This window comes from Cervus canadensis, chromosome 17, assembly GCF_019320065.1.
Source record: "Cervus canadensis isolate Bull #8, Minnesota chromosome 17, ASM1932006v1, whole genome shotgun sequence".
Classification (NCBI taxonomy): domain Eukaryota; kingdom Metazoa; phylum Chordata; class Mammalia; order Artiodactyla; family Cervidae; genus Cervus; species Cervus canadensis.
In genome coordinates this window covers 17,535,689-17,548,135 of record NC_057402.1, presented here as the reverse complement: position 1 = coordinate 17,548,135, position 12,447 = coordinate 17,535,689, and positions in this window count along the sequence as shown.

The window sequence follows — 12,447 nt, the reverse complement described above, 5'->3', positions numbered from 1 at the left end:
AACTGTTTTCTGTCTCTTTCTTATCGTGCTCTCTCCCCTTGTGATTTAATGAGTTGGCTTATGCTGCTGCTAATTCTCTTTAGTCGTGTCCGACTCTGTGCAACCCCATAGATGGCAGCCTACCAGGCTCCCCCGTCCCTGGGATTCTCCAGGCAAGAACACTGGAGTGGGTTGCCATTTCCTTCTGCAATGCATGAAAGTGAAAACTGAAAGTGAATTCACTCAGTTGTGTCCGACTAAGCCTCCCAGGCTCCTCTGTCCATGGGATTTTCCAGGCAAGAGTACTGGAGTGGGGTGCCATTGCCTTCTCCAGTTGAGTTATGAATGTATTGCTTTATCTTTTCTATATCTGCTATAGGCTTTTCTCTGTGGCTACCATGAGGTTCACATGTAACAACCTATTTTAAGTTGGCCACTTAAGCTCCAGTGCAGTCTAAAAGCACTACATTTTTACTCCCCTATCATGTTTTGACATTCCTTTTTACAATTTTTTTTTAATTGAATTATATTTGATGATTCTGTTTTTTAACTTCATGTTAGCATTATAAGTTGTTATCTACCATAATACCTCCACTATATATTTGTCTTTACTAGTAGAGATTGTTTTTCTTAATCTTGTTGTTTATAGTTATGGCCTTTTCTGTCTCAAGAAATTTGTTTACTATTTCTTGTAAGGATGGTTTAGTGGTGATGAATTCCTTTATCTTTTGCTTGTCTGGGAAACTCTTTATCTTTACAATTCTGAATTATAACCTTGCCAGGTAGAGGATTGTTGATTGCAATACTTTTCATCATTTTAAATATATCATACCAGTCCCATCTAACTTATAAATTTCTGCTAAAAATTCCAGCTAGCAGTCTCATTGCAGGTTCACTTATATCTAACAGTTTTTTTCTGTTGCTGCTAAAGATTCTCTATCTCTAACTTTTAACATTTTAATTATAATGTGTCTTGCTGTGGATCTATTTGGGTTCATTCTGGTTGGGACTTCCTGTGCTGTGGGACTTGGATGTCTCTTTCCTTATCAGGTTAGGGGGGTTTTCAGCCATTATTTCTTTTTTTGCTCGCGCTTTCCTCCAGCCTCACCTCATCCCTCTCCTCTAGGTCATCGCAGAGCGCTGAGCTGAGTGCCCTGTGCTAACAGCAGCCTCCCACTAGCCGTCTATTTTACACACGGAGGTGGATCTGTGTTAATGCTGCTGTCTCAGTTCATCCCACCCTCCCCTTCTCCCCTTTGTCCACAAGCCCATTCTGTCTCTATTTCTGCTCTGCAAATAGGTTCCTCAGTACCATTTTTTTTTAGATTCTATGTATGTGCATTGATATACAATATTTTTCTCTTTGTGACTTACTTCACTCTGTATGACAGACTCTAGCTTCCTCTACATCACTACCAATGACCCAGTTTCACTGCTTTTAATGGCTGAGTAATAGTCCATTGTACATATGTACCACATCTTCTTTATCCGGTAAATTGTACTCTTTATTTGGTCAATTGCTTGTCCCCATTGGATTTACTACTTTTCCCAAGGTCTTATCATTGTCTTTAATTTGGAAGGCATTCCTATGTCACCTTATTTCCTATTATTAAGGTATTCCTTTGTCACCTTATTCTTTCTGTGTCTGTTTCTATGTATTAGATGTGTCAGCTGCAACTCCAGGTCTTGAAAGAGTGGCCTTACGTATAAGGTATCTTGTGGGGCCCAGTGGTGCAAGCCCTCCCTGGTCACCAGAGCTGAGTGCTTCCGGAATATGCCCTGGGTGGGTTGCAGACCCTCCTCCGTTGTGGTTGTGCAACAGTGATGGGTGATGTTGAGCCCTAACCCTGCTACCTGTGAGGACTGGATGAGCCTGTTGCATAAACACTGATGGTAGAGTTTGTCCCCCATGAAGGAGGAGAAACTCTGAAGGGGCCACCCAGACTGCATAAGTTGGCTGAGGCTGGTCTTCAGGGATGCGTTGGGGTAGCGCACAGAGTGTTAGCTGGTTTGGGTGTCAGAAATAGCACTTGCCAGTGCTGGTCCAGCTGTGCGGAAGGAGAGAAAAAAAATGTGTCCACCAGAAAAAGTTCCACCAGATCCCTGCCCCTCTGGTACACACAGTAAAATTAGTCAGTGAATGTTCTTGTATGACCTAAGTGCTTTTCAAGCTGGCATCTCTGCACAGGGGCTTAGGAGGGACTTTATGTGTGAGCCCTTCAGGAGCGAGAGCCAGTTTCCCATAGACCTCTGGCTCTTCTGGGGATGTAAGCCCTGCCCATTTTCAAAGCCAGGTATTATGGGGGATCATTTTCTGGTGCAGGTCCCTCAGTCTAGGGAGCCCCAGTGTGGGGGCTTGGAGCTCTACCCCTCAGGGGGATGTCTGTGGCTGTGATATCCTTCCCGCTTATAGGTTGTCACACCAAAGTTTCCCCGGTGGCGCAGATGATGAGACTTGGGTTCCATCCCTGGTTGGGAAGATCCCCTGGAGAAGGGAATGGCTACCCACCTCAGTATTCTAGCCTGGAGAATTCCATGGACAGAGGAGCCTGACAGACTACAGTCTTTGTTGTCGTTCAGTTGCTAAGTCATGTCCGACTTATTGTGACCCCATGAAATGTGGCACGTCAGGCTTCTCTGTCCTTCACGATCTCCCTGAGTTTGCTCTAACTCATGTCCATTGATTTGGTGATGCCATTTAACCATCTTGTCCTCTGTACCTCACTTCTCCTCTTGCCCTCAATCTTCCCAGCAGCAGGGTCTTTTCCAGTGAGTCGCTTTTCTCATCAGGTGGACAAAGCATTGGAGTTTCAGCATCAGTCCTCCCAATGAATATTCAGGGTTGATTTCCCTTAGGATTGCTGTTGAGCAATTTCGCTTAGGATTGCTCCTTGCTGTTGAGGGGACTCTTAAGAGTCTTCTCCAGCCTCACAGTTCCAGAGTATCAATTCTCTTGCTGTTCAGCCTTCTTTATGGTCCAACTCACATGTCCATGCACGACTACTGGAAAAACCATAGCTTTGACTATATAGGCCTTTGTTGGCAGAGTGATGTCTCTGCTTTTTAATATACTTTTAGGTTGGTCATAGCTATTCCAAGGAGCAAGTGTCTTAATTTCATGGCTGTGGTTGCCATCTGCAGTGATTTTGAGCCCCCCAAAATGAAATCTGCCACTGTTTCCACTTTCTCCCCATCTATTTGCCATGAAGTGATAGGACTGGATATCATGATCTTCGTTTTTTGAATGTTGAGTTTTAAGCCATCTTTTTCACTCTCCTCTTTCACCTTCATCAAGAGGCTCTTTAGTTCCTCTTCACTTTCTGCCACTAAAGTTGTATTATCAAGATCTCTGAGGTTGTTGCTATTTCTCCCCACAATTTTGATTCCAGCCTGGGATTTCATATGGTGTACTCTGGATATAGGGCTTCCCTGATGGCTCAGCTGGTAAAGAATCTGCCTGTAATGCAGGAGACCTGGGTTCTATCCTTGGTTGGGAAGATCCCCTGGAGACTGAAATGACAACCCACCCTAGTAATCTTGCCTGGGAAATCCCATGAACAGAGGAGCCTGGTGGGTCCATGGGGTCAGAAGAGTTGGACAAGACTTAGCAACTAAATCATCACCACTCTGCATATAAGTAATATAAAGTGAGTGATAATATACAACCTTGACATACTCCTTTCCCAATTTTGAACCAGTCCATTGTTCCATGTCCAGGTTAACTATTGCTTCTTGTCTTGCATACAGGTTTCACAGGAGGCAGGTAAGATGATCTGATATTCCCATCTCTCTAAGAACTTTCCACAGTTTGTTGGGATCCACATAGTCAAAGGCCGTAGCATAGTGAAAGAAGCTGAAGTAGATGTTTTTTGGAATTCTCTTGCCTTTTCTATAATCCAGTATATGTTGGCAATTTGATTTCTGGTTCCTCTGCCTTTTCTATATCCAGCTTGTACATCTGGAAGTTCTTGGTTCATGTACTACTGAAGCCTAGCTTGAAAGATTTTGAGCATAATCTTGCTAGTATGTGAAAACGAGTGCATTTGTATGGTAATTCTAACATTCTTTGGTATTGTCTTTTTGGGGATTGGAATGGAAACAGACCTTTTCCAGTCCTGTGGCCAAATTTGCTAGCATAATGAGTACAGCACTTTAACAGCATCTTCTTTTAGGAATTAAAGTAGCTCAATTGGAATTCCATGACCTCTACTACTTGAGTTCTGACTAGAACAAGTCTCTACCCCTCCTACTCATCTCAATGTGGCCTTTTCTTTATGTCTTTAGTTGTAGAAAGTCTGTTCTTTTTGTCCCTCAGGTTGTTTTTAGAAAGTTGTTCTATGTGTAGTTATAGTTTTGTTGTGTCTGTGGGAGGAGGTAAACTCAGGATCTTGCTACTGCTATCATGATCTGGATCACACACTTAACTTTAAGTGACTACATTCTGAAAAATGGTGTTTAGGTAAAGTAAATCCAGGTTAAATCCCAGACTCCATGTATCTGGGGTAAGTTTGTGACTGCACAAATATTTTACCCAACTTAATGAAACTGCATCTCTTTCTCTCTTTTTTTTTTTAGTCATTCATGTTCACTCTTCTGTAATCACTTATTCACACAGCCTTTGTCCATTTTCACATATTATCTATTTTTTTTTATCATACTGGTTGTAGAATTTCAAAAGATTCTGAAAGCTATTTTTTTTTGTTTTGGATATTAAAATAACTTTTTCTGTTTCAGATGCTTTAGTTTTGTTTTTTTGTATCAGATAACATATTTTGAAGCTAGAAGACCTGAAATATGCTTTAACACTCATATATATATGAAGCATACATATGTGTACCTGCACAGAAACAAATATAGATGTTTACATAGATATAGTTAATGTACAGTTAAAAGCATTTTTCTGGAGGAGCCAAGATGGCGGAGGAGTAGGACGGGGAGACCACTTTCTCTCCTACAAATTCATCAAAAGAATAACTGAATGCAGAGCAAACTTCACAAAACAACTTCTGATCGCTAGCTGAGGTCATCAGGTGCCCAGAAAAGCAGCCCATTGTCTTCGAAAGGAGGTAGGACAAAATATAAAGATAAAAAGTGAGACCAAAGAGCTAAGGACGGAGATCCCTCCCGGGAAGGGAGTCTTAGGCGGCATTGCGTGGGGTAGGGTCCGGGCCTGACTGCCCTGAGGACAATCGGAGGGAGCTTCTCTGAGTTGCCAACTTGAACTGTAGTAGACCAAAAGAGAGAGAGAAAATTAACCGGCTGGAACACACTGCCTGCTGTTCGCAGAACAAAGGGACCGAGAAAGTCCAGAGAAGAGCTCGCAGGCTGCGGACCGGCCCAGCCCCGCCGGAGGCAGGAGGCAGGGGGGAGGGGAAGGTCTCGGTGAGACACAGGGCGCAGGCACCCGACCGGCGTGGGCGGGGACTGGGGCTGGGGACGCGGAGGGCGGAAGGCGCGCGCACCCGACTGGCGCCAGCGGAAACTGAGACTGGGTCCACGGAAGGGAGTGGGCGTGCGCCACACCTGGGGAGAGTGCGCCCACCAAGCCCCTGGCTGCCTGGACTGCTCTGACGGGGAAGGCACTGAGAGCGGGCGCAGCTTTTCCTTCCGCGCTTTTGTGGAACACCCGAGGGCTGGAACCTCGCGCAGCGCGGGGCGCGCTCCATATAGAACAGCCGGGAGCCTGAGCAGCGCAGACGGAGAAAGCAGCGTCATCCCCTCCTGGCAGCGCCAGCCCCTCCCCGCAGAGCGACGGAACTAGCTACCTGAATAAGAGTCCACCTCCGCCTGCCTGTGTCAGGGCGGAAATGAGGCTCTGAAGAGACCGGCCAACAGAAGCCAAATAAACAAAGGGAACCGCCTCAGAAGGGACTGGTGCAACAGATTAAAATCCCCGTAGAAAACACCGACTACACCGGAAAGGCCCTATAGATATCGAGAAGTGTAAGCTGGAATGAGGAGCTATCTGAAACTGAGCCAAACCCACACTGACCGCAACAGCTCCAGAGAAATTCCTAGATATATTTTTACTTTTTTTTTTTTCTAAGTAAGGAGAAAAAAAAAAAAATTTTTTTTCTTTTTTTCTTTTTTCTCTTTTATTTTCCTTTAAAATCCCCTATTACTCCCCCATTACTCCTTAACTTTCATTTTCATAGATTTTTACGATTTTTTTAATTAGGGAAAAAAAAATTATTTTTTCTTTTTTTTTCTTTCCTTTTTCTCTTCTTTTTTCTATTTTTCTTTTTCTCTTATTTCTTTTAAAGTCCTCTAGTACTCCTCTACTACTCCTTAATTTTCATTTTCAATACACTATAACCTTACAAAAAAAAAAAAGAAGAGAAGCCCTATTTTTAAACCGAAGATTATTCTCTCCCAATCTTGACTCTCTGTTTTCTACCTCAGAACACCTCTATTTCCTCCTTTCCCCTTCTCTTCCCAATCCAATTCTGTGAATCTTTGTAGGTGTCTGAGATACGGAGAACACTCTGGGAACAGACAGCTGCGTAGATCTGTCTCTCTCCTCTTGAGTACCCCTTTTTCTCCTCCTGCTCATCTCTATCTCCCTCCTCCCTTTTCTCCTCTTCATGTAACTCTGTGAACCTCACTGGGTGTCCCTAATGGGAGAGAATCTTTTCGCCATTCACCTAGAAGTTTTATTATCAGTGCTGTATAGCTGGAGAAGTCCTGAGACTACAGGAAGAATAAAACTGAAATCCAGAGGCAGGAAACTTAAGCCCAAAACCTGAGAACACCAGAAAACTACTGACTACATGGAACTTTAAGTAATAAGTGACTGTCCAAAACCCTCCATACCTACACTGAAACCAACCACCACCCAAGAGCCAATAAGTTTTAGAGCAAGACATACCACGCAAATTCTCCAGCAATGCAGGAACATAGCCCTGAACGTCAACATACAGGCTGCCCAAGGTCACACCTAACACATAGACCCATCTCAAAACTCATTACTGGGCACTCCATTGCTCTCCAAAGAGAAGAAATCAAGTTCCACACACCAGAACACTGACGCAAGCTTCCCTAACCAGGAAACCTTGACAAGCCAATCGTCTAACCCCACCCACTGGGTTAATCCTCCACAATAAAAAGGAACCACAGACCTCCAGAATACAGAAAGCCCACTCCAGACACAGCAATCTAAACAAGATGAAAAGGCAAAGAAATACCCAACAGGTAAAGGAACATGAAAAATGCCCACCAAGTCAAACAAAAGAGGAGGAGATAGGGAATCTACCTGAAAAAAATTTAGAATAATGATAATAAAAATGATCCAAAATCTTGAAAACAAAATGGAGTTACAGATAAATAGCCTGGAGACAAAGATTGAAAAGATACAAGAAATGTTTAATAAAGACCTAGAAGAAATAAAAAGAGTCAATTAAAAATGAATAATGCAATGAATGAGATCAAAAACACTTTGGAGGGAACCAAGAGTAGAATAACGGAGGCAGAAGATAGGATAAGTGAGGTAGAAGATAAAATGGTGGAAATAAATGAAGCAGAAAGGGAAAAAGAAAAAAGGATCAAAAGAAATGAGGACAACCTCAGGGACCTCTGGGACACTGTGAAACGCCCCAACATTCGAATCATAGGAGTTCCAGAAGAAGAAGACAAAAAGAAAGGCCATGAGAAAATACTCGAGGAGATAATAGCTGAAAACTTCCCTAAAATGGGGAAGGAAATAGCCACCCAAGTCCAAGAAACCCAGAGAGTCCCAAACAGGATAAACCCAAGGCGAAACACCCCAAGACACATATTAATCAAATTAACAAAGATCAAACACAAAGAACAAATATTAAAAGCAGCAAGGGAAAAACAACAAATAACACACAAAGGGATTCCCATAAGGATAACAGCTGACCTATCAATAGAAACCCTCCAGGCCAGAAGGGAATGGCAGGACGTTCTGAAAGTAATGAAAGAGAATAACCTACAACCTAGATTACTGTATCCAGCAAGGATCTCATTCAGATATGAAGGAGAATTCAAAAACTTTACAGATAAGCAAAAGCTGAGAGAATTCAGCACCACCAAACCAGCTCTTCAACAAATGCTAAAGGATCTTCTCTAGACAGGAAATGCAAAAAGGTTGTATAAACGTGAACCCAAAACAACAAAGTAAATGGCAACAGGACCACACCTATCAATAATTACCTTAAATGTAAATGGGTTGAATGCCCCAACCAAAAGACAAAGATTGGCTGAATGGATACAAAAACAAGACCCTTATATATGCTGTCTACAAGAGACCCACCTCAAAACAAGAGACACATACAGACTAAATGAAGGCTGGAAAAAAATATTTTCAATGCAAAATGGAGACCAAAAAGAAAAGCAGGAGTCGCAATACTTTCATATCAGATAAAATAGCTTTCAAATAAAGGCTGTGAAAGAGGGACCAAAGGAAGGACACTAATATATGATCAAAAGGATCAACCCAAAAGAAGAATATATCAATTATAAATATATTATGCACCCAGAACATTAGGGAGAAGGACCGCAATATATATGGCAAACACCAATGAGTATGAAAGAGGGAATTAATAGTAACACAATAATAGTGGGAGACTTTAATACCCCACTCACAACTATGGATAGATCAACTAAACAGAAAATTAACAAGGAAACACAAACCTTAAATGACACAATGGACCAGCTAGACCTAATTGATATCTATAGGACATTTCACCCCCAAAACAATCAACTTCACCTTTTTCTCAAGTGCACATGGAACCTTCTCCAGAATAGATCACATCCTGGGCCATAAATCTAGTCTTGGAAAATTCAAAAAAATTGAAATCATTCCAGTCATCTTTTCTGACCACAGTGCAGTAAGATTAGATCTCAATTACAGGAAAAAAATTGTTAAAAATTCAAACATATGGAGGCTAAATAACACGCTTCTGAATAACCAACAAATCATAGAAGAAATCAAAAGAGAAATCAAAATATGCATAGAAATGAATGAAAATGAAAACACAACAACCCAAAACCTATGGGACACTGTAAAAGCAGTGCTAAGGGAAGGTTCATAGCATTACAGGCTTACCTCAAGAAACAAGAAAAAAGTCAAATAAATAACCTAATACTACACCTAAAGCAACTAGAAAAGGAAGAAATGAAGAACCCAGGGTTAGCAGAAGGAAAGAAATTCTTAAAAATTAGGGCAGAAATAAATGCAAAAGAAACTAAAGAGACCATAGCAAAAATCAAACAAAGCTAAAAGCTGGTTTTTTGAAAAAACAAACAAAATTGACAAACCATTAGCAAGACTCATTAAGAAGCAAAGAGAGAAGAACCAAATTAACAAAATTAGAAATGAAAATGGAGAGATCACAACAGACAACACTGAAATACAAAGGATCATAAGAGACTACTACCAGCAGCTCTATGCCAATAAAATGGACAACTTGGATGAAATGGACAAATTCTTAGAAAAGTATAACTTTCCAAAACTGAACCAGGAAGAAATAGAAGATCTTAACAGACCCATCACAGGCAAGGAAATCGAAACTGTAATCAAAAATCTTCCAGCAAACAAAAGCCCAGGACCAGATGGCTTCACAGCTGAATCCTACCAAAAATTTAGAGAAGAGCTAACACCTACCTTACTCAAACTCTTCCAGAAAATTGCAGAAGAAGGTAAACTTCCTAACTCATTCTATGAGGCCACCATCACCCTAATTCCAAAACCTGACAAAGATGCCACAAAAAAAGAAAACTACAGGCCAATATCGCTGATGAACATAGATGCAAAAATCCTTAACAAAATTCTAGCAAACAGAATCCAACAACATATTAAAAAAATCATACACCACGACCAAGTGGGCTTTATCCCAGGAATGCAAGGATTCTTCAATATCCGCAAATCAATCAATGTAATACACCACATTAACAAATTGAAAGATAAAAACCATATGATTATCTCAATAGATGCAGAGAAAGCCTTTGACAAAATTCAACACTCATTTATGATTAAAACTCTCCAAAAAGCAGGAATAGAAGGAACATACCTCAACATAATAAAAGCTATATATGACAAACCCACAGCAAGCATCACCCTCAATGGTGAAAAATTGAAAGCATTTCCCCTGAAATCAGGAACAAGACAAGGGTGCCCACTCTCACCACTACTGTTCAACATAGTGTTGGAAGTTTTGGCCACAGCAATCAAAGCAGAAAAAGAAGTAAAAGGAATCCAGATAGGAAAAGAAGAAGTGAAACTCTCACTGTTTGCAGATGACATGATCCTCTACATAGAAAACCCTAAAGACTCTACCAGAAAATTACTAGAGCTAATCAATGAATATAGTAAAGTTGCAGGATATAAAATTAACACAGAGAAATCCCTTGCATTCCTATACACTAACAATGAGAAAAAAGAAAGAGAAATTAAGGAAACAATACTATTCACCATTGCAACAAAAAGAATAAAATACTTAGGAGTATATTTGCCTAAAGAAACAAAAGACCTATATATAGAAAACTATAAAACACTGATGAAAGAAATCAAAGAGGACACAAACAGATGGAGAAACATACCGTGTTCATGGATTGGAAGAATCAATATTGTCAAAATGGCTATTCTACCCAAAGCAATCTATAGATTCAAGGCAATCCCTATCAAGCTACCAACGGTATTTTTCACAGAACTAGAACAAATAATTTCACAATTTGTATGGAAATACAAAAAACCTCGAATAGCCAAAGTAATCTTGAGAAAGAAGAATGGAACTGGAGGAATCAACCTGCCTGACTTCAGACTCTACTACAAAGCCACAGTCATCAAGACAGTATGGTACTGGCACAAAGACAGAAATATAGATCAATGGAACAGAATAGAAAGCCCAGAGATAAATCCACGAACCTATGGACACCTTATCTTTGACAAAGGAGGCAAGGATATACAATGGAAAAAAGACAACCTCTTTAACAAGTGGTGCTGGGAAAACTGGTCAACCACTTGTAAAAGAATGAAACTAGAACACTTTCTAACACCATACACAAAAATAAACTCAAAATGGATTAAAGATCTAAATGTAAGACCAGAAACTATAAAACTCCTAGAGGAGAACATAGGCAAAACACTCTCCGACATAAATCACAGCAAGATCCTCTATGACCCACCTCCCAGAATATTGGAAATAAAAGCAAAACTAAACAAATGGGACATAATGAAACTTAAAAGCTTTTGCACTACAAAGGAAACTATAAGCAAGGTGAAAAGACAGCCCTCAGATTGGGAGAAAATAATAGCAAATGAAGAAACAGACAAAGGATTAATCTCAAAAATATACAAGCAACTCCTGCAGCTCAATTCCAGAAAAATAAATGACCCAATCAAAAAATGGGCCAAAGAACTAAACAGACATTTCTCCAAAGAAGACATACAGATGGCTAACAAACACATGAAAAGATGCTCAACATCACTCATTATTAGAGAAATGCAAATCAAAACCACAATGAGGTACCATTACACGCCAGTCAGGATGGCTGCTATCCAAAAGTCTACAAGCAATAAATGCTGGAGAGGGTGTGGAGAAAAGGGAACCCTCTTACACTGTTGGTGGGAATGCAAACTAGTACAGCCACTATGGAAAACAGTGTGGAGATTTCTTAAAAAACTGGAAATAGAACTGCCATATGACCAGCAATACCACTCTTGGGCATACACACTGAGGAAACCAGATCTGAAAGAGACACGTGCACCCCAATGTTCATCGCAGCACTGTTTATAATAGCCAGGACATGGAAGCAACCTAGATGCCCATCAGCAGATGAATGGATAAGGAAGCTGTGGTACATATACACCATGGAATATTACTCAGCCGTTAAAAAGAATTCATTTGAACCAGTTCTAATGAGATGGATGAAACTGGAGCCCATTATACAGAGTGAAGTAAGCCAGAAAGATAAAGAACATTACAGCATACTAACACATATATATGGAATTTAGAAAGATGTAACGATAACCCTATATGCAAAACAGAAAAAGAGACACAGAAATACAGAACAGACTTTTGAACTCTGTGGGAGAAGGTGAGGGTGGGATGTTTCAAAAGAACAGCATGTATACTATCTATGGTGAAACAGATCACCAGCCCAGGTGGGATGCATGAGACAAGTGCTCGGGCCTGGTGCACTGGGAAAGACCCAGAGGAATCGGGTGGAGAGGGAGGTGGGAGGGGGGATCGGGAATGGGGAATAAGTGTAACTATGGCTGTTTTCATATCAATGTATGACAAAACCCACTGAAATTATGTGAAGTAATTAGCCTCCAACTAATAAAAAAAATTAAAAAAAAAAAAAAAAAGAACCCAACTTGGAACAACACACTGGTTCCAAATCAGGAAAGGAGTATATACAAGGCCGTATATTGTGATTGAGCTTATTCAACATAAATGCAGAGTCCATCATGCGAAATACTAGGCTGGATAAAGCACAGGCTGG